The sequence below is a fragment of the Solanum stenotomum genome, chromosome 1, assembly GCF_019186545.1.
Source record: "Solanum stenotomum isolate F172 chromosome 1, ASM1918654v1, whole genome shotgun sequence".
NCBI lineage: Eukaryota > Viridiplantae > Streptophyta > Magnoliopsida > Solanales > Solanaceae > Solanum > Solanum stenotomum.
In genome coordinates, this window is record NC_064282.1 from 94839251 (window position 1) to 94862153 (window position 22903).

At 30.3% G+C, this 22903-nt stretch overlaps 1 pseudogene; it reads left to right on the top strand.

Annotated features, from left to right (window-relative positions):
• LOC125870315 (ethylene-responsive transcription factor CRF3-like) overlaps positions 1–21003 on the top strand; it is a 42453-nt pseudogene extending 21450 nt beyond the window's left edge.
• Positions 21004–22903: the final 1900 nt, after the last annotated feature.

Below are 22903 nucleotides of genomic sequence, written 5' to 3' on the forward strand. Positions count from 1 at the left end.
CCCCCCCCCCCCCCTCTTGTTCATCATCTTTCAACTAGTATTTTTCTTCATTTCCTCTTCTCTATTGAAGATTTTCTTTGAAAACACATATTTACCGAACAACTTGACACAATACACGCAAAATCAAGTATGCATTTGACAATAAATTTCAAATATTTTTTAGTTTTGATTAGAATTGATGTAGTTGGAATACTGTAACGACTCGGAAAATGATAGGTTAAGCAAGAGCCTATGACTTTGTGTTGACTTTATAATGAGGTTCTATGAGGAATTTTTTTATGTAATTTCTTTTTAATTGTGTTACATCCGACAATTTAAAATGAATATGAAGTAGCTTGAAATTGGAAGTAGTCACTTTTGGAAAAAGTTCAGAACCTGGAAATTTGGTTAAGTGTGGGAAATCAGTGAGTTTTTGGCCAACTTTGAGCAGTCATAACTCCTAGCTCAGGATGATCCAGGAGTAGTTCCAGTTATGTTTGGAAAGCCCTTGGAACGATCTTTCCAACGCCACCGAGTTTGCTCGATTCCGAGTTCGTATGAGCGAGTTATGCCCTTTGAAAGTTGGGCAGTTAGCAAGGAGTCCGTCCGGAAATTTAAGGGCATTTTGGTCATTTCACAAATCTTTTCTTTTGAGGTTATATTATTGTGTTAGGCTGATTGTGGATCATTTTTGTTCCATTTTAAAAGAGTAAGAGTTAGGGTTCTTGAGTGAAGAAGAGAAGAAGAGGGGAAGAAGAAGAAGAAGAAGTTGGAGCTAGGATTGAAGATTTTGAGTTCTTTCTTCTTCAATTCTCGTGGGTTTTCAACTTAGAGGTATGGGGATCCTTTATCCTTGATTATTCTTCCTTTCAAGGAGCTCAATTCAAATGATTCAAAGTTCTTCCAAAAACACAAAAATCCTAATTTCGATTCTAAGCATGGGTTCTTGCATTAAATGATTTTTTTTGATGATTTACGTTATTAATGGTGTCTATTGATGGTTTTAAGAAAGAAATTTCCATGAACCCATGTCTTGGCAAGTTTCCTAAAGTTGGCTTATGAAGTGGGTTTATTATTTATGATTGAATGATGATGGAAGTATGCTTGGATTGAGTTGAATAGTTGACTTCTATTATTATCTATGCTTATCTATTGTGAATTGTTGGAGAGTTGAGGAATGGTGATTGTGGCTTGGGAAAAAGGGTAAGTGGACCTAACTTCATTGTTAAGGTAGAATTGATATAGAATTGTGATAGATTGATGTGTGATCCACTTATGGTGGAGGTGTTTACTTATTGAATGTATTGTGTTTATGGCCTTGGAGGCATTATATGAGGAATTGAAGTGTTGACATGATATCATATATGTGAATGTGATGTGAAGGACTTGAATGAGAATCAAATGAAGTAAAGGCAATCATGTTGTGAATATAAAGGTGTTCATGTGATCTCAAGGTGATCTTGTTTAAAGTGTTATTGTATTGTGATTGAAAGTGTGTCCTCTATTATTGTTCATATGTGATGATGATGGAATGTGAAGGATCTTTATAATGTGATGTGTGTCTTGACTTGGTAGACTTAGGTGCCTCTTCTTGATACATTAGAAGCTTTGTTGAATATGAATCGATAGGATATGGCATTCCTTTCGGATGTAAGTGACGAAACCTGTTTTTGAGCTGGATAGTGTTTGGTATTTTAGGCATATCTCTTGCTCTAGAACTTAGTTTGCAGTGAATAAATATGATTTGGAAAGCTAACTCGTATACCTACAACTTTTATGTTTATGTAAAATTCTAATTTAACTGTTATGGATACGAAATATGGGACGCAACATAGGGCAAGTTCTGCCCAGATTCCGAGAATTGAAATCCTGCATGACCAGCGGCTAGTGTCTTGACTATATCTTTTTGTACAAAATATATTTTGCGGTGATCCTTGTTTGTTTGCAACCCTAAGAGATGTATCTACATCTTTCATGAAGGTTATAAAGTCTAGTTCTGCCATTTTCCTTTTCAAATCTAAGATGCAACATGAGGTACTAGGCTGGCCAGATTCACTGTTTTGGGAGCATAGTTGTATTTGTACATGCTAGGCTTACTTATGATGATGATCCTATTTTACGTCAACATTACTGAGCTAATAGAAGTTAAATAAGTTATGTAATTGTATTTCTAAGGTTGATATACTCGTGAACAAGTTGAGGTATGTGGGTTTGATTGTGGAAACCTTCCTTTCCACAAGTCCAACCATTTATCCTCTATTTCTACTTCAAGTTTATGGGTCCTTATGATTATTTATGAACTCTTGAATTATGGAATTACTACTACACATCCTATTATGGTCTATTTTGCATATTATCATGAAATGGAATTATTATGTGATGTTTATGGTTTTCATGCTTCCATGATCAAATTATGAAGGTTGATATATATGTATGTTGTTGGTGGGCTGATTTATATGGATTTTGGAATTGGTTGGACTTAGTATTCTTGAAATACAAGATTTCATTTACATGAACAATAGCCCACCTTGTGTTTGATAAAATGCCCATTTATAGAATTCTTAGGAAATGGAAGGTCCAATGTACGTCCTATGAATCGGATGGTTATATAATTACTGAAATGATGATGAAATGGACACATGTATATTGTTTTCTCTATATAAGTGTTGTGAGTCGACCAAGCCTAGTACGGGGGGTAGTAGGCCCGTATAACCATATCGAGGGGTTGGTACCTTGGTTGCCTAGTACGGGGGGTAGTAGGCCCGTATAACCATATCGAGGGGTTGGTACCTTGGTTGCCTAGTACGGGGGGTAGTAGGCCCGTATAACCATATCGAGGGGTTGGTACCTTGGTTGCCTAGTACGGGGGGTAGTAGGCCCGTATAACCATATCGAGGGGTTTGTACCTTGGTCCCTAGCTCGGGGGGTGGTAGGCCCGGGTAACCACATTGAGGGGTTTGTACCTCTTTCGCCTCTCCAAGGGGGTGGTAGGCCTTGGAAATACTATATTGATGGTCACTCACCACACATGTACTATGCCCCACTAAATATGATTTATTTTATGTAAGCATCATTATACATATCATCTCATTAATATGCTATCTATCGGGTATGATTATGCACTTTGCCTATAAAGTCCTTATCTAAGGTAATCTTGGGGAACACTTAAGTGTGCTTGAAGAGGATTGTGTGGGCGGTCACTTCTTGTCTCACTCAAGTGTGTCTTAAGGTTATATTAGGTAGAGGTCCTATGGTAATGAAATGACATGTGTCCTTCTAAAGTTAAGCATGGGTTGTATATGGATTTATGTTAAGTATATGTATGGTTGGCTATGGTCTAATATGTTAATGTTGACTTGTATTATGTCTCTTATACTTGTAAAGGAAAGGTTTTATCAAAGGACATGAAAGCATACATTTCTTGTAAATGTCCGTTGTGCATATTTTCTTGCATGGTCTCCATACTTAGTACTTAATTGTGCTAACCCCTTTCTTTCGCTTTTTGACTAAAGTGTAGGGATTTGGAGATGGTGATATGTCATGGCTACTTGTTAGGTTTTTAAGAGTTGACGATGAAGACTTGGTGAGTCCTCATAGATTCGAGGGCAATAACCAACATGTTCCTTTTTTTATGTCTCTCTAGTATTTGCTTAAGTTTTGAGTGGGCTTAGTCCCAATGTTATATTCAGGTATTAGATGGTTTTGAGACATATTGTATAAAGTCTAGAAAGTCTTCCGCTTGCTATTTATTGAAAGTATCTTCGTGTGCGAAGAAAGTTTTTAATTCCTTATGGTTTTGGTGTCTATGCGATGAATGAATGCTAAGAGGCTTGTATTAGACCTCCTCGAGGTCGAGTACGCCGGTTACGACTAGGGGGTGCTCCCGGTTCGTGACAAATACAAACACAAAGTTGTGTTAAATTATACATTTTGTAAAGAATATTTAAAATACCAACAAGGGTGGTATAAGAAGAGATATTGCTAAAGATAAAAGTTTAATTTATTTGTTCATAACTTCGTATAATAGCCTATTAAGATGTCATAACACATACTTTAAGAAGAAAATACATCTCAATTAAGTTGGGAGTTAGCTAGATTTGATAAACATAATTCAGAGAAGGTTCAATAAAATAGCAACTTAATTATTTTATGCTAAAAAAAATTCTTTATTAATTATTTCTATTTATAAAAATAGTCATTATTGAAATTTTATCTGAGGAAATCGTACCCTAGTTCTTCATAAACTCCTATAGGGAAAAGTAAACGACAAAAAAAATATAATTAAAAATGAAATTGTCGATCGATTTCAAGAATCATGTATTGTATATATTTGTACATATATTGAGACATGCATATCTACTCGTACATATATCGGTCATCCTTCGAGTCTAAACTATATATGTATGTTACATTCAACATGAAGCTTCACAAAACACGAACTAACTTAAAATTCTAGATCTATGATCTGCAAGTGGGCATCACTATTTAATGTTAAGACGGAATTGTGGTTTGTTTTGAAGGTGATAAAAAAGATTCAACGGCTTTTGTCTAGCTCTCCTCTTACGTTTCTTACATAGAAAATGTTCATATATAGAGGAAAGAAGTCATAAATCCATTAAAGAAAGTAAAATAGGTTAAATAAAGAAAGCTCAAAATCCCAAATGCCTAAAGCAACATAATCTAGACATATAACATTTGTATTCAGAAACTCACCTAACAAAGAGACATAAGATCAAAAAGTGTAATTATTGGACACTAAATAAAAAAAGAGTAATGCTTCAGAGTTTCTTTTTATTACCTTTAGATGAAACTGAGTTAAAACATAGATGTAACATTCTTTATACTATAAAGAAAATATTTGCAGCTAATTATTCGACCAAACATATGATATATGCTCAATGAATTTATTTATTTAAAAGCATTAATGAACCCCTATTCATAAACTTGAAGAAGGAAGTATAAGAAGAAAATTTGATAAATTTAGTTTTCTTTATTTTTTTTATTTATAATAGGATAGTAAAGATGTCATATTACATAATTAATTTAAGAAGGAAAAAAACATCCTAATGCTAGATTTAATTAACATAATTTAGAAAAGAGACAATAAAATAGCAAATCATTTCTTAAACCCTATCATCATCTGAGGATGTAGATGGTAGGTTCATGAAATAGATCTCCTTTGATGATGATGGATTGATGGAGGTGATTTCTGCTGGTGGTAGGTCTCTTGGTGCTGGCTTGGTGATGTTTGTCACAGCACTAACACCTCTTATTGCAATAGCTGCCTTATTGTAAACCAAAGCAGCTTCTTCAGCAGTATTAAATGTTCCTAACCAAACTCGGCCTTTCGTTCTTGGGTCATATACCTCAGGAACCCACTTTCCCATTTTCTCTGCCTAACTCCTTTATACTTTTCCACATTTTCTCGTGGTTTCTCTGTTGAATTTTCAATTGAAATCGCCTCGACATTTTCATTCTCAGTGATGGTTTTCTTTTGACGTGTCTTACCACGTCCCTTTGACTTCTCTTCCTTGACCTTCTCTTTATCCTCATTAGACACATTCATCAGATCGACACCCCACAAGTAAACTCCTGCAGGGTTGGGTTGGATAGAAGAACTTCCTTCTATTTTAACAGTTGATTTTTTAGTGGCATCATTTTTTGAGGGTTTTCTGATAACCTTCTTTTCGTGATACTTAATATTCTTGGATGTCATGACTGTACAAGAAGAAAAAAACAATAAACAACGCCACAAGTGTGTCAACATCATTTATGATAAAAATAAACTCTTTCTTTATTTCTATATATAAAAAATATTCATAGAACATTTTATCAATGCATACAAGGTAATCATACCTACTCTTCATGAATTTCTGGAAGGAAGTGTAAATGATAAAAAAAAAAAAAAAAAAAAAAAAAAAAACGGCACTAAACAAAAAAAAGAAGTCCTAATCCATCAAAGTATTTTAAATAATTCAAAAACAGCTCAAAACCTCAAATCTAGACCTAAATCAGCAGAATCTTACTATGTATAAGTACCATTTATGTCTACAAATTCACTATCACAAAGAGATCACATAATAAAGAACAAAGAAATTAGAACATAAAAATCAAGAATCTCACCTAGCTAGAATTGTGAAAATCACTATCACAAAGAGATCACATTGTAGAGTTTGTATATATTTAGGGGATTTTTTTACAAGTGTTCATAGGATTATGCATGAAAAGCAGGTGGCAAGCCAACAAATGAGAGTTGAAACTACTTTCGTCTCTTATAACTTGATACTTAATTTGGGAACATCCATTAATTTCCTCTATGTTATCAACAACAATGAGGGAAAAAAGAAATAAGTATGATTATGATTATGATTTTATAAATGATCATTAAAAACACATTTGAATNCACATAATAAAGAACAAAGAAATTAGAACATAAAAATCAAGAATCTCACCTAGCTAGAATTGTGAAAATCACTATCACAAAGAGATCACATTGTAGAGTTTGTATATATTTAGGGGATTTTTTTACAAGTGTTCATAGGATTATGCATGAAAAGCAGGTGGCAAGCCAACAAATGAGAGTTGAAACTACTTTCGTCTCTTATAACTTTGCGAAGCAAGCAAGATGAGGTCGCTCTGCTTCGTAGACAAGGCTCGTTCCGTACTTTACTTACGAGCTCGTGTAGTACTCACCCCTATCTCTAAAGGGGGTTTGCTTTAGAAGTAAGTAAGCAAAGACAAGTGGTAGCTAAGCGAGAGTGCTTGCGATGATGAATAATCTTTTATTAGACCAAACAAACAGAGGAACCGCTATTCCTCACTGCGGTATTTATTCTTGAAATACAGATACTTAATTTGGGAACATCCATTAATTACTTCTATGTTATCAACAACAATGAGGGGAAAAAGAAATAAGTATGATTATGATTTTATAAATGATCGTTAAAAACACATTTGAATTATCACTTTCTATGAGCTTATTATTTGAATTATTAAGTGTTTGTGTTTCTTACCTGAACTATCATTAACTATTTATCAAAACATACCTCGAAATTAATGAGTCAATTGTCATGTGAATAAAATTTTTATGGGCAATATAAGTTGTCACAAGCCTTTTGGCAATTTTATTCAAGAAGTTGGTTTAATCAAATTTGATGTGTGTTTTTGAGTATATAATTGGTGATAGTTCAGGTTGAGAATGCAATACTTCAGGTGTGTGTTAAGGGTTGGAGCTAGAAGTTTGTGTACGGGTTTGGCTAAACCCAGTAACTTTTGCTCAAATAGTGTATTTGTGTTAAGAAGTTTATCAAATAAGTACAAATATTAAGTTTATAATGACAATTGAAATTGTCATTATAAAATTCAGAACTGCATAAAGTTAAAATTCCCGCTTCGCCTCTTTGTGTGTGTATTTTTTTTGCCATAAACTCCCTAGAGATCGTCTCGGTCCATATAGTCTTACACCTGAATCTCGCATGACAAGATGATTAAACACAATTTGGTGCATGAAGCGTCCTGTGTTCATGCTTCCACTGCAGGGTCCAAAAAAGACCCTCACTTTTTTTTGTATATCCCTCCCCTGCAGGAGCTTCCCTTTTTAATGTACTTGGTATTCGAATCCACAATCTTAAAGTTGGAGGTAGAGGATGCTTACCACTTGAGAAATCTACACCTTAAACGAGGGTATAGTAGACTTCCTACGTTGATACAAGCATCATTATTTGCTATTATAATTTCACAACTTGAATTGGTGATCTATAGATCACATGAAGATAACTTAAGATAACTTTAACATTGATTCAAGACTTCGATCGCATGAATAAAGGGAGGAAAATATAGAGTTTTGCATGAACAATGCATTTTAAAGGAAAGTTGCTACAAAAAGTAACCCTTTGGAAATTACATCAAATGAAAGACTCGATTTTTTGTTAGTTAAATAATTGCCTTTAGAGTAGGATCCTTTGTATAACAAAAATAATAATAATTCTACTCTTCTTTTGCTATCCAATCAAGCGTTTCATTTCGAGGTAAGGTCAAGCCCCTCTGCGATGGTTTCATTAGTAATATAAACAATATATCAAACTGCAACTTATAAGATGATTAATGTCAGCATTGATGTATATAATATATATATATTGGTGATATATATGTGTACAGATTATATGTATATTCAGTATAAATATATACAACATATACATTGTATACGTATTTTGTACACTTGATCATCCAAAGGTATTGAGTTATAATTTTCCCTTAGATTATATATTTCACTTTGATTGACTAAATTTTGAAGTTAGTTAGCTCTCTTTGTGTGATTTCCAGTCACTTTGCTCTCGTATTTCTTCTTGCTTATGAATTATCGGAAGCTTCGAGTGAAAAATAAATTCACGAAGAAATCAATGGGTGTCAATATGTAATACTCCATCTGTCCATTTTAATTTGTCATATTTGGACTTAGCACATCTATTAAGAAAAATAATATTTGATATGGATATTATGCCACACTACCCATATTAGTTGATATTAAGTACGTATTAGGTCTTGAAAAATGATTTTAAAAATAAGTAATTAGTGCTATGGTAAAACATGGAAATAATTGTCTTTTCTTGATATATGAAAAGTGACAAGTAAAAAAGAAAATATATTTTAATAGTGGAAAAGTAAAAGTAGTGTTAATTCCGCCACTACGTGCAATATGCAGTTAACAAGAGATTTCGGATTCGAGTTTCCCTATTCTCATCATATGTTAATAAAAATAGCTAGGAAGAATTAAATTATCTACATTTAATATTAAATTTATACCATGCCTCAAAACTTTAAACCTTGCGCACAAACATCCGACAATCAGGGACGGAGCTAGTAAAGGTCCAATTCCAAGCCACCACAATAAGTTGTTGGCTCATTACTGGAATTAGTAATCCACACTAGGGGTGGCAATTTCAGCCCATATTAATGAAATGAGTCCATTTTATCCATATTTAATGATTTGGATCACTCATAATTTAATTGGGTAAATATGGGCTTCAAGCTATTTTAAGAGCTTCTACAAATATGGTCAAAATGGGCATAACATGGGTATCCATATAGACCCATAAAGGAGCACTCACTTCTCACTTCTACTCAAAATTCTAAATTGTGCTAAAAAATAAAAATTCTAATATTAATTTTTAATTTTTAATTTTCAAAAATATTAATTTATTTTTCAAAAAAATTGGAGGGTGGGGGTGAGGGGGAGGCGGAGGGTGTAACACCCCAGAAAAAATTTCGAACTAAAACTCAAACCGTTCTTCGTAGTGAGTGAGATTTTACCGAGGAATTTAAAATTTCTTAAGTGTTAAGGTCATTAGATGTAGCACCTTGAGTTCCAAAAAGAATTAAATTGGATATAGCAAAATCTGAAATTTTGCAAGTTAAGCTAAGTATGAGTTTTGGGTCAACTTCAAACGATCATAACTCCTAGCTCAGAATGAGTTAGATGTTCTACCAGATACCGTAGGAAAGATCTTTGAATTATCTTTCCAACTCCACCAAGTTTTCTAAATTTCGAGGTCGGATGAGTGAGATATGGCCTTTTGAAGATAGGTTGTCCAGTTAAGGAAAGTTAGCCAAAAATAGAGAAGGGTATTTTGTTCTTTTCCTTACCCAATCAGAATTCATTTTTAGTAATATTTTAAGGGTCTAATCCTATTGGGTTTTGTTATATAATCTTAAAATTAGCCTAGGGTTTTAGTTGAGAGTTCAAGAAGAGAAAAGAGGAGACGATCAAAGCGTTCGTCGACGTTCTTGAGAGTTGTTGCGGATTGTCGCCATGGGGTTGATCCCTAAGAGGTATGTAAGCTTCCATAGTGTTGGGCTTGTTCACCCACACGCCAATCATATTGTTTTCAGCGAAATTTCATTCTTGAAGTTAAAAGATTAGAGTTCTTGATATGTGTTCTTGAAGTTCATTCTAAATCTTGTTGTGTGGGGTTTTGGATGATTTCTTGAGATCAAAGTGAGTGTTTTAAGGGATGTATTGAGAAGATTAGAGTGTACTTATGTTAAGTAATTGATTCTAAGTGATTGGAGAAGAAACCGTTCGATTCTAGGCGAGTTAGGGTGAGAAAACGAGCAAAGAAGTTCGTCAGATTTTCTGGGTTGGGGGCCTGGCGCGATGCGCCTGCCAGAGCGCCCCAAATCCACCTCTGAAGTTTAGGGGCTGGCGCCCCGCGCCACCCATAGCGCCAGGGTCGCCTGCCCCACCCAGTTTGTCGTCGGTTGCCCCATTTGAGTTCGTTTAAAGTGCACCTTCACTCCTTTTCGATTCTAACTACTCTAAGCTACTTCTAAACACCTAAAATCATTCCTAACATGATCATAACCTTGAATTCATAATTCAAATTCAAGGTAGAGTTGAGAGTTAAGTTTTGAGAATTCTTTCGAACATTCTAAGAGAGTCCTTTTGTGGAGTCTTCTACAACTTCTAGTAACTTATTTCAAGACTCGAGCAAGTGAGTATGAGAATGTATTCATGAGTCTACTTTGTCATCACGAGATCCTTCATATCATGAAACATAACTCTTGAATTCATAATTCACATTCAAGAGAGAGTTAAGAGTAGAGTTCAAGAAAGCCTTTGAGTTAAATTGTGAAACCTTTGAGATCCATCATCAATTTGAGTTAAGTTTTGAGTAAGTAAGTAAGAGAATAAGAAGAGTCGTATACATGAGTTTCATGTAGTTATGTAGACCTTTGAGTCGAGTCGTTCATGCCCATAAATTCCGCATGAACTCCATAAGTGAGTATCCATGAGAGGAGTAATATCTCCATGTCCTAAGTCTTAAGTATTGAGTTTATAACCCATTTGAGATTATAATCCTAATCATGGGACTATTACCTATTACCCATGAAGTCCATGAGTTGAGTTGTTCATGCCCATAATTCCGCATGAACATTATAAGTCGAAAAATCTTGAGATGAGAAGTATCTTTGAGTCCTTGAGTTGAGTAGTTTATGCTCATAAATTCCGCCTGAACCCTCTGAGTTGAGCATTCTTGAAGTGAGTAGTATTATTGAAGTTCTTGAGTTCCAAGTATTTGAGTTCTATCTATGGTTATTGTAAACCTTGCATTGAGTCGTTCACGTCCATAATTCGGCATGAACCTCATTTTAAGAAGTCTTTTACAAATGTTATAAAATTTTTTTTAAGACAAAAAGTTTCTAGTTAAGCAAAGAGTAAAGAGTTGAGTCCATTTCTCAAAAAGCTATAAGGGAACTAAGTATTCCCAAAGAGTTTATAAATGTTTTCACATTTGAGCAAGAAAAGGGAACATCGAATTCAAGAGAACTTTTAAGCTAAGTTTTGAGTAATCATCTCAATTCAAAGAAAGAGTTTTGCTTTTACAAACATATGAGCTAAGTATATTTTGGGAGTAGTATTGAGCACCGATATGGGGATGCGAGTTCATATTAACTCAAGTCTCCATAAACCATGTAGCCATCATGGGTAGTAAAGGATCATACTTTTTAGATGACTCCTTAAGATGCTTTTAGCATAGACTAGTGGATCCACTAAGTTAAGCGTTCTATATGACGGCAAAGTATAGGATAATTCTGACAGCGTGGGCAAGACGTTGTATCACCACTTAGGCTCATAATAGTGGTTGTCGGTTAGAGAACCTCCCACAGAAACTATATTACTTTATTATATGAGTAAAGTTGAGTTTGTTATTGCATTTTCTTTAACGAACTGAGTTGTTTTACTGTTTTATAAAGATTTCCATATATTACATGTGTATTGTCGCTTTATATTGAGTTGAGTATCCAGAGTTGAGTACCCAGAGTCGAATATCATATCTTTGAGTTGAGTATCTAATCTCTGAGTTGAGTATCTTATCCTTGAGTATTTCTGAGTTGAGTAAGTTTGAGTAGTTTTGAGTATCCTTGAATATCCTTGAGTTATTTATGAGTTGAGAAGAGCCAAGGTAAGAGTTTCTTTCAGAATCTTTTTTTCAAGCTTATGTTTATGCTTTAGAATTCCCCTTACATGCTCGCACATTTCACGTACTGAGCCATTTGGCCTGCATTTTCTCATGATGCAGATCCAGGTATTCAGGATCATCAACAGGAGCTTCGTTGATGTCACGTGGAGTTCGAGTTAGCTATGGTGAGCCTCCTTGCTTCCGGAGGATTCCATTTACTTTCAGTTGTTAGGAGGTTGTGGGTCTTGTCCCGACTTCTATCTTTATCAGTTAGAGGTTTCATAGATAGTCAGTATAATTGAGAAGTTTGTATCATTTATTTTATTAAATGTTATAAAGACTAAAGTTGCCTTTTTATGGCGAGTTGTATATATTTTATTATACAGAGTTTTCTTTGATTTAAAGTTTGTATTTAAGTTTTATGAACTTTTATTTCAATTTTAAGCTTTTGTATGCTTAAGTTAGTCTTCCGCTTGTACTCAGCCAGAATGAGGGTCCGCTTGGGGACCAACAATGGTTCTTAAGTGCCGGCCACGTCCAGGGTGTAGACTCGGGTCGTGACGGGGGGGGTGTAAATTTTATTTTTTTTTGGAAAAACATTATTTTTTTAAAAACAAAAAAAATGAGCTAGGTTGGGTGGAAGGTGGAAGGTGGGGGGTAGGGGGGAGGGTTTAAATTTGATTTTTTTTTTTTGAAGATTTTATCTTTTGAACTATTTGAAATTCATTAATGGATTTGTGGCATCCTCTTACTGTGTGGAAAAATTTCTATTTGAAACTCTAGAGAAATAACTTACAAAAAAAAATCTAGGATTTTAAGTAAGTTTGAAAGGAATGATTTTCTAGTTATTTTATAAGAATATAAAATTTAAGTGAGTGGATGTAAAAATTTCAGGAGATGAGATCTCTCACCCTATTATAAATTAAATAGAAGAAAATGACCATTTTAGATCTCTTATGTGTAAAAAAAAAGATTATTTTCTTGAGTAATAATCATAAAAAAGATAAGTCTTGCACTATATATATATATATATATATATTATTTTATATTTTATTAAGTTGAATAATATTTTTAGTACGCAGTAGTCAATATTTTTATGTAGATTAAAATTTAAAGCAATCTCTCTCTCTCTCTCTCTCTCTCTATATATATATATATATATAAAGGAGGAACGTAGAGAAGGTGATGTGGCACCTCTCTATGACCTCCATTCATATTTATTTATTTTACTTTTTTTTGACATTTTTTCTTATTTCTTTCAATTATTTTTTTCTTGAAAAATCATCTTCTTAACTAATACCTCTTCAATTATATAAATTCTATTCTTAAATTAGTATTAATAATATTCATAACTCCCAAACCTTTCATATTCATAACTTCTGAAGTCTTTCATATCCATAACCTCTAATTATTTAATGTGGAAGGTTATATTAACACTATAAAATCACACTAAAATTGTGTGTTATTTTGTAGTCATCTTTGGTTAGAGAATTAGTGGCAAACATGTTACAATATTTGTAAGCTTTGAGGTGAATTATCTTTTCCAAATATGATTTCATATATTACTTTAATTTAGCAAGTAAGGCTAATATGTCAAAGCATATTTTTGTTTCTTCTAGATACATTATTTTGTTTTGTTATCTTTGAGATTCATTTTAGGACTAATAATCTATTTGTTATTATTTTTCTTGACTCTTGTATATAGGATGAAATGAAATCATCCAGAGATGGAGATTAATGGATTTTGAGCTATATATATTGATTATTTTTTATTTTTTTTAGGTGCTTAAGAAGTAATGTTTCTATTATATTATTTCCTTTTGAATTATTTATGTTTTGTCAAAAATGATTATATGTGTAGGAGGATTTATGATTAAATGCAATTTTCTCCTTATTCTTTTTCTTTTTCTTCTTTTGCTAGATAATTTTTTAACTTATTTTGTCATATTTTGTAGATTATAGGAGATATATCTATAATGAAAATGGTTAGACATTCTTGCATAATTTGATTTTACAAGGTAAAATAATTTGATATGTCTAATATAATTACCACTCTTTCTTTGTTGAAATCATACATTTAATAGTATTTGTTTGTGTTCGTGAAGATATAAATCCTGAGTTTTTTAAAAAAAAAATATTTAATTTATTCTCTTTAGACCTCTATGGAGCGATTATTCTTAGATAATTTGATTATATTATAATGATAATACTCTTCAAAAAAAATTGTTTGTTCATGTAAATTCATCTCTCACTTTTTTGTTGATAATATTAGTTTATTGTGTTTGTGGAGTATAATATTTTAAAACATAGAAGCAAGAAATGAGTACACGGATATCGATATGCTACTTAAAGAAATACGTACATATACTTCCATAGTTCAGTGGAGCAATTTTTATTAACAAAAATGATAAAACATGAGAATGTAAAGTCAATTTATAATTTTGAAAATACAATTTGTTTTATTGAAAACAAATTATTTATTAATGTGTAAAATTGCAATCTTTAAATTTTTTATTTTTGTTGTTTTCTTGGAGATTTCAAGTTGTTTATTAATAAGTCAAGTTGAGTATTTATATTTTTCATATTTGTTGTTTTCTAGGAGTTCTCAAGTTATTTCAAAATTGCGATTATTTTATAATTTAAAAAATATAGTTGGTTTCCTTGCTTTCTATTTACTTATAATAAAATATTTGTCTCAATAACTCTAATTTGATTGTCTTTTCATTTTCTTAATGTTCTTTATTAGTGTAATAATGTACAAATATTACTCCTATTATGCTACAAACAAGTCCAAAGCCACATTGTTAATCCTCTTAATTACTGTGACTCTTTATTCTTAGGAATTTATTATATTGAATGTAATATTTATTTAAAATGTGAAATATACTTTTTAATATTTTTGTGTTTAAGCCAAGCAAAATTAAAAGAAATAGAAATTTGTATGTGTCATTATTTTGATTTTTTTTTTGGCGTAGTTAATTCTCACTTTTGTTCGCTTTTATGTTTATTTTAAAATTTTACATTCTTTTATTTTCCCAATATAAATTGTCCAAAAAATAATTGGATATCAGAACCTAACTATAATAATAATATATTTAGATATGGAATCTAACTAATTAAGATTGTTATTTTTCATCATTTAAATATGTAAAAAAAAATTATTTAAAATTTAATTATTAAAAAGTTATTAATCAAATATTAAATTAATCTAATATTGTACAATAAAAATAATTAAGACATGTGATGATTGGGTGATGACGACGACAAGTAATAGTAATTGCGGATAATGATTAAAAATAGTGTAGGCTAACGATATAGTCATTAATAATAACTATTAATGGCAATCTGAGTTACACATTGGCGAAAAATTATACCAAGAATATAATTAAAAAGATTACAAAGAAGCAAAAAAGAAATCAAAAAGATTACAAAGAAGCAAAAAAGAACAACTAGATTTCAAGTTTACATAAAAATATATAAATTATACTACAAAAAATCCCAAATAAAAAGGAAAAAAATGATCACATCTCAAGTTTACATTTCAGTAGTTCTAATATTACCTTCTCTTTTTCTCTAGGTAATTTATTTTTAATATTTAACTTTCCGAAGTTCACATATATTGATTTCTTAATGATTAACTTAATATTTTTCATAGCTTCTCTTCTATGAAATTATGTGATTAATAAAAATTTCCTTTTATTAAAGTAATTATTGATATTAGTATGTAACTTTCTTTTAATTCTTTTCATAACCGCGCGAAGCGCGGCCAAGTATACTAGTCATTTTATAAAACAATAATAAAATTTAATTATTTTAATGATCTTATTAAAAAAAGTAAGTACATCATTTTTCATATATATTGCACCATTTTCATAATTTCTTCAATATCAACATGATGTGTTGGTATGATTACACTATCAGATGTATTTCATCTTTTATATGTAGCTTCAATTTTTTCATTCTTCAAATCATTTAGATATTATCTTCGTATCCTTGATTTCTGTGCTTCGATTTAATTCAGTCTCTAATATATCTAGGTGCAAGACCATATACACCATATTCGATTTCAAATTCTTTAATTCTAGAAGCTCTATTATTTTCTTCAGTAACACCAACAATTAAATCTTCTACCTAGAGTAAGAAGCCCAGCAGCCTGGTTTGATCCTCCGTGCAGCAACTCGGCATATACCCCATAAATAAAATTAGATTGTGAAGTGAGTAACTATATCCAACATTCATTTGTCAATATCGTTTCTAAAAATAAAATAATAGGAATAAATGAAACGAGTATGATAAATTTTTGCAATAAAATAAATATTTGACTCGTATGGTAGCATAATTTCACTTGATTAATTAATAATGACATTTAATAGTAATTGAGTTATCTAATAAGTCAAAATAGTAATAAAGTAATAAACTATTAACTATTAACTATTAACTAACTTGTATTAAGCATTAATGAATGATAATAAGTAATAAGTAATAACTAAAAAGTAATATTGTAATAATAATAATCTTGCTAGCATTTTAAGAAAAATAATAAATTAATAACTAATAATAACAAGTTCTATAAGTAATATAATAATAATAATAATAATAATAATCTTATAAACACTTTAAGAAAATAATAAAATTAATACATAATAAAAATAAGTAATGGAGTAACTAATATGTGATATTGTAGAGATTTATATTTCTAATATGATAGAAATTTAAAACAACTTTGAGCTTGATAAAATAAGTAATTATACAATTTTGTTGAACTTGTTCCCTTAACATGTTGCATTACACTAGAATTCGACCAGAGTTACTAATTAAGTTGTTTTATACTCATTTTTTTCATTAAATTAATTAGTTGTATGCCTAGGTCAATTTTATATGTTTCTCACAAAATGTAAAATCTTACTTGAAATGAATTAAGATGATATAATTTGCTCTTTTGAAATTAAACAATAATTATGACTTGATTTCAAATATCATGTGAACAAAAATGTCCTTGATAATGAGCATGTCAGAAAAGACGGATTATTGTAAAAAACAAACAAATTTTTTCACTAACAAACTTTTGAAGAACGAATAATGCGAATATAAAAAACACAAGTAAAATATAAAATACTAAATATGATAAATACAAAATCACATGATACATATTTTTAGGCACGATTATGGCATAGCAAAAGAAACAAATTTATGAGGTCATTGATACAGTGGGCTGAAGGTATATATCATTTTGCAATGACAATAGGATTGGACAAAACTTATGTAGGTCAATTCCAAATTAGATTAGAAAAATAAAATAATTATTTAGGGTCAAACAATGTTAACCTTTTTATTTAGGAACCTATGCTTTAAAGCAAGATCTAAAATCAATATGTGATATTTTCTTTATTGAGAAAACACAATCAACAACATTTTTATATATCCATGAAAAATTACATCTTATAAAATTTCAAAGATGAAGAAGATCTTGCTATAAATGACATTCAAAAATGTTATTTTATCATGTCAAAATTTTTAAATTACAAATTTAGTTGAGTAATTTTACAAGAGAAAAACATTTGACCTTTACAAAAAGAAATTTCATAATTTTGTTAAATGAATTTGCATAATTGAATAACCTTTTGAGATATTTACTCGGAGATAATGTCAAAATAGTTAAACATAAGTTTGCTAAAATTTGCTGACCAGATATAAGTTGCAACTACTATTTGTAAATTATTAATATTGGTTCCTTTTTTATTAGTGTACTTACATGATAAGAATGCCATGTGAAAAATGGAAAGTTATTACGAAACAAATTCAAGTATAAAGCAAAAAAACAATAATAAAAAAATTCAACTATAAAGAATTAATTATTTATGTTTTAATTAGTGGACTGGGTTGCATCAGGATGGTTCACTACTAAATATACCTTTTAAGGAAAATTATGTAATTATACGATTTAAGATAACATAATTTTTTAAAATCTATACTATTTAAATTAATTACAAAAATCTAATTTTTCCTTCTCTCTATCTTAACATCTGGAATTTCGGATATATGACTCCATCTCTATCAGATACATTACAATTTTATTTGTGTACAATGTATCTGGTACGAATGTTATTGTTGATAAATAACTCCAATTATTTCAAACCAAAATCTGTATGAATCTGGTTTATGATTATATATCTGATACATAACTTATATGCTATGTATCTAGCGAAGGAGCAATGTATCTGTGAGTTCTGAAAAATTCAGGATTATTGTAATTTGAGAAACTTTCAAGATAGAATGTAATTAGCACCCAAATTATTGAAATTTTTTTTACTTTATACTAATTTCCATGGTCAATATTTAATAATCATAAAAATATAAGTCGCGCACTATATTAGTATATTTTTTATATTAGTATATTTTTTATATTTTATTAAGTTGAATAAACTTTTTAGTATGCAGTAGTCATTATTTTTATGTAGATTAAAATTTAAAGAAATCATTTAATAAAGCAATAATAAAAATTTAATTATTTTGATGATCTTATTAACTTAGGAGTTATTATTTCACTTGATTAGTTAATAAATATATTGAATCCTTGATACTTTTGATCATTGAGTTACCTAATAAATAAAATACTAATAAAGTAATAAACTAATAACTATTAACTAACACGTATTAAGTTTTAATCAATAATAATAATAATAATAATAATAATAATAACTTATAAGTTGTAACTAAAGAGTAAAATTGTAATAATAATCTTGACTAAAAAGTAAAATTGTAATAATAATCTATCTAGCATTTTCAGAGAAATAATAAATTAATAACTAATAATAATAATAATTTATATAAGTAATATAATAATAATAATAATAATCTTATTAGCATTTTAAGAAAAATAATATATTAATAACTAATAAAAATAAGTAATGGAGTAACTAATAAGTGATATCGTAGAGATAGGAGAATAAACGAGTTTTGAGAAAATTGAAATTAAATATTAAATTCTTGAAAGTTAAAAGAGTAGAGAAATTGAGGGAATATGGAAAAATATTTATAGATTAATGGGGAGTTTTTTTTTATTGAAAAAAAACTTTAATAAAATTCGAGATTAGATTTCATAATTTTTTGACCGTTAGTGGGTCCCACATTGGTCAAAAAATTAACAAAGAGATTCTCTCAAAGTTCGTGCCTCCAACGAATATTCCTTTGTGGGCTTTTACTGATTTGGGCCGATTTCGGATCGACCCGATCCTATACGATTGACACCCTTAGTTTCAACTATATAAATGGCCATCAAAGGTAAAATAATTAACAAGAAGGCAAAGAAATAAATTACTGATTTGTGAGAGTTCTTGAGTTCCTCTTTCAGGTATATATGTTTAATTTCATCTTCTTTATGAAATGTGACATGTGAGTTTGTATGTGCTTTGATTTGAAATCATTTTTTAGTCTTTTACAAAAAAAAAATAAAAAAATTATGTCATTTTATAAGATATATTCTTTTTTTTTTACATATAAGAGATCTGAAAAGAATATTTTATTTTATTCATTTTCTTGTTTCCATATATGCTTCTACAAACACATTTAATACTTATATATGCTTTAGATTTATTTGTGTTTGAGCATTTTATCTTTTGAACTATATGAAACTCATGATGGACTGTATGAATTTTTTCTATTTGAAACTCTAGAGAAATAACATAACAAAAGTGAATCTAGGATTTTAAGTGAGCCTGAGAGAAATAATTTTCTAGTCCTTTTTAAAATTCTTTTTACTTTTATAGCATTTTTATAAATAAGAGATTTTTTAGTTTTAAAAGATCTTCATTTTTATACTTACGAAATTTTAAAAAAGTCATTTTCTTGTATTTAAATTGTAAAAAGGGCAAGAGATCTTATTTCATGTAAATTCTGGAGTCTTTCATTTGTGAAAGTGAATATAAATTTCGGGAGAAATTATTTTCCAACTCTATACAAATTTCTTTTAGCTTAATAACCTTTTTTTTATAAGAGATCTACATTCTTTTCACCTAAGAAATGTGAAAAGACAGTTTTTTTAAAAAAAAAAAAAGGTAAAAAGGCAAGATAACTCATTTCCTTTCAAAGGAATTTAGTACAATTGTCATAAAGGTTGAAAACAAAACATGTTTATTAAGGAAACATGTTCTTTAATAATGTCTCTATTACAATTTATATGGGATATTTAAGACTTCGAGAGTCAATTTTTTCAAATTGTGATGGTAAATTCAGGTATGAAATCTATAAGGTTTTCAAAATAAAATTATATATTTGAAAATTATGTAAAAATTACTATAAGTCAAGTAATTGACAATTCAAAATATTTGAAAGTTGTATGAAAAAATTCACGGTCAAAACTTGTTTGACTCTCAAAACTCAAAAAGCCACTTAAATTGAGACTAAGAGAATATTTTTTTCATTTCCTTTTTTTCCTTATGATATGGAATTTCGGAGTTGACAGTTTGAATTTAGTGTGTTTATTTTCTTAAACTTTATGCTAGGTCAAAATCAGACAATCAAGTTGACATAGAGAGTACATAAATAAAAATAATTTGATTATTAATGAATTGTATATAGATGCCTGATTTAATGGACTTTTTCTGATTTTTTGTTTGTTCTCTTTCATGAAGCAATGGCTTCCAAAGATGAACTTCACAAAAATGAGGTAGTCAAAAAATCCTCAAAAATTGCCAGAGGTAAAAAAAGCAACTTAATAGGCGAACGTTATGTTGTCTTGCCACGTGTTGTACGTATTTACATAACCGACAGTGACGCCACAGACTCGTCCAGTGATGAGGAGGAAAATCTTCAAGGAGAGAAGTCCAAACAACATAAAAGGATTTGTAAAGAGATTATCATCAGAAATGGAAAAACCAAGGTCACTTCCAAGATGGTGTCGTCCAAAGAAAAAAAAGATACAAAACTTCTCCAAGAAAATGTAAAGAAGTACAGGGGAGTTAGACAACGAAAATGGGGAAGATGGGTTGCAGAGATTCGAGATGTAAGAACAAATAAACGACGTTGGTTGGGAAGTTTTGACACTGCGCTAGATAAAAGGTGCTAATGTTGTGACAAACATTCTCGAGCCACCATCGAAGGAAAGCAATCCCATCCACCAGTAAGGAAGACAAAAGGCATACAGATCCATGTATGTTTAGTTACTTTATGGGTTCAACTTTCCATAGGTTTATCCATTTCACCTTTCAAATTATGAGTTCAAAAGTTAAACTATTAGTAGTTGAAAGGCATGAATGTAGTTAAGAAGGTTTCGTTTGGGGAGAGAGTCCGAGGTCTAGCCCCATATCTTCTTCCCCTTATTGGTAGAAGTATTTAGTAATCACATAAAATTTTTACTATTTGTTGCTTCATTTTGCTTTGTATCTTAATATTTTACTGTCATTTTTTTTCCTTATGAAAATTTCTTTTTCCTAATAATTCTCTTTTGAGCCATTGGTCATTGGAAATAATCTTTCTTCACAAAATGAAAGAAAGGTTAGTGTATATTTTATTACCTTCTCCAAACTCTCTTTGTGGAATTACACTCTATATATTATTGTTGTTGTTGAACTAATTAATTGGAGGAACATGAATAACTATGATTTATGTATTGATGAAGCGGAGTTGTTTTTGTTGTATTCCTTGTAAAGATTTGCTAAAAGAACATTATCTTAAAAATGCTACTTTTCTTGATAAACCTTGGGTTAAAAAAAAGTTTAGACAATATATTTTTGATGTAACATAAATGTTCAATATAGTTTAACATATATCGTAAAATAAGTGATTGGAAGATTTTTTCTTAACATAGTTCACTTGAAAAATTTATGAAAAGCTAAATTATTTACATGAAGCTACTACTTCTTTGCTTCCTTAACATATCGTGAGGAACTTGACATAGACATTTTATTAGAGTTATTTGTTACGTTGTTTTATATCACATAGATTTTTACTCATTTTCTTCATTAAATAGATTAGTCGCATGTTTAGGTCAATTTTGTATAGTTCTCACTAAATGTAAACTCATTCTTAATATGAATTAAGGCGATACTATTTTTCTTNATCAGAGTTATTTGTTACGTTGTTTTATATCACATAGATTTTTACTCATTTTCTTCATTAAATAGATTAGTCTCATGTTTAGGTCAATTTTGTACAGTTCTCACTAAATGTAAATTCATTCTTAATATGAATTAAGGCGATACTATTTTTCTTTTTAAATTAATAATAATCATGCTTTAGTTTCAAACATGATTGAGTAAATAGAGATGTCTTGATAAGACAAATACATATAAAATCACACAGTACACATTTTTGGGCTTGATTTTGGCGTGACAAAAGAAACAAATTCATGAGGTTGAATAGACCAAAACACACTCTTCAGTGAAATCACCTCAACATTTTCATTCTTAATAATGATTTTATTTTGACGTGCCTTTTCACATCGCTTTGACTTCTCCTATTTGACCTTCCCTTTATTCTCATTAGAAGGGGTCGTTAGATTGTAGCCCCACTGGTAAAATCTAATAGGATAGGGCAAGACGAAAGAATTTATTTCGACTCAAATGGTTAATTTTATAGTAATATCTTATTTTGAGGGCTTTCTAATGACCTTGTTTTGTGATTCTTGGATGTCATGGCTTTACGAAAAGAGAAAGCAACAAAGAATGTCACTAGTGTGTTAAATCATTTATGATAAGAAATTCTTTCTTTATTATGTGCATAAAAATATTCATCAAACATTTTATTAATACGAGATAATTTTATATATCCTAATGTGATCTCGAGTGAGTTCCTCGAACTCCATTGCTTCCCTTTCCTTTTCGTTCCAAATGGGCCATTGAGGCCTAGTTGCATTTCCTCGAGTCTTGTTTAAATCTGAGTCCCAATGGACTGATGTGTGAAGCAAGGGATGGCGATCATTGCTTGAATACAGGGCTGGAAAGGGGATTGCAAGCCTTGAAAAAAAA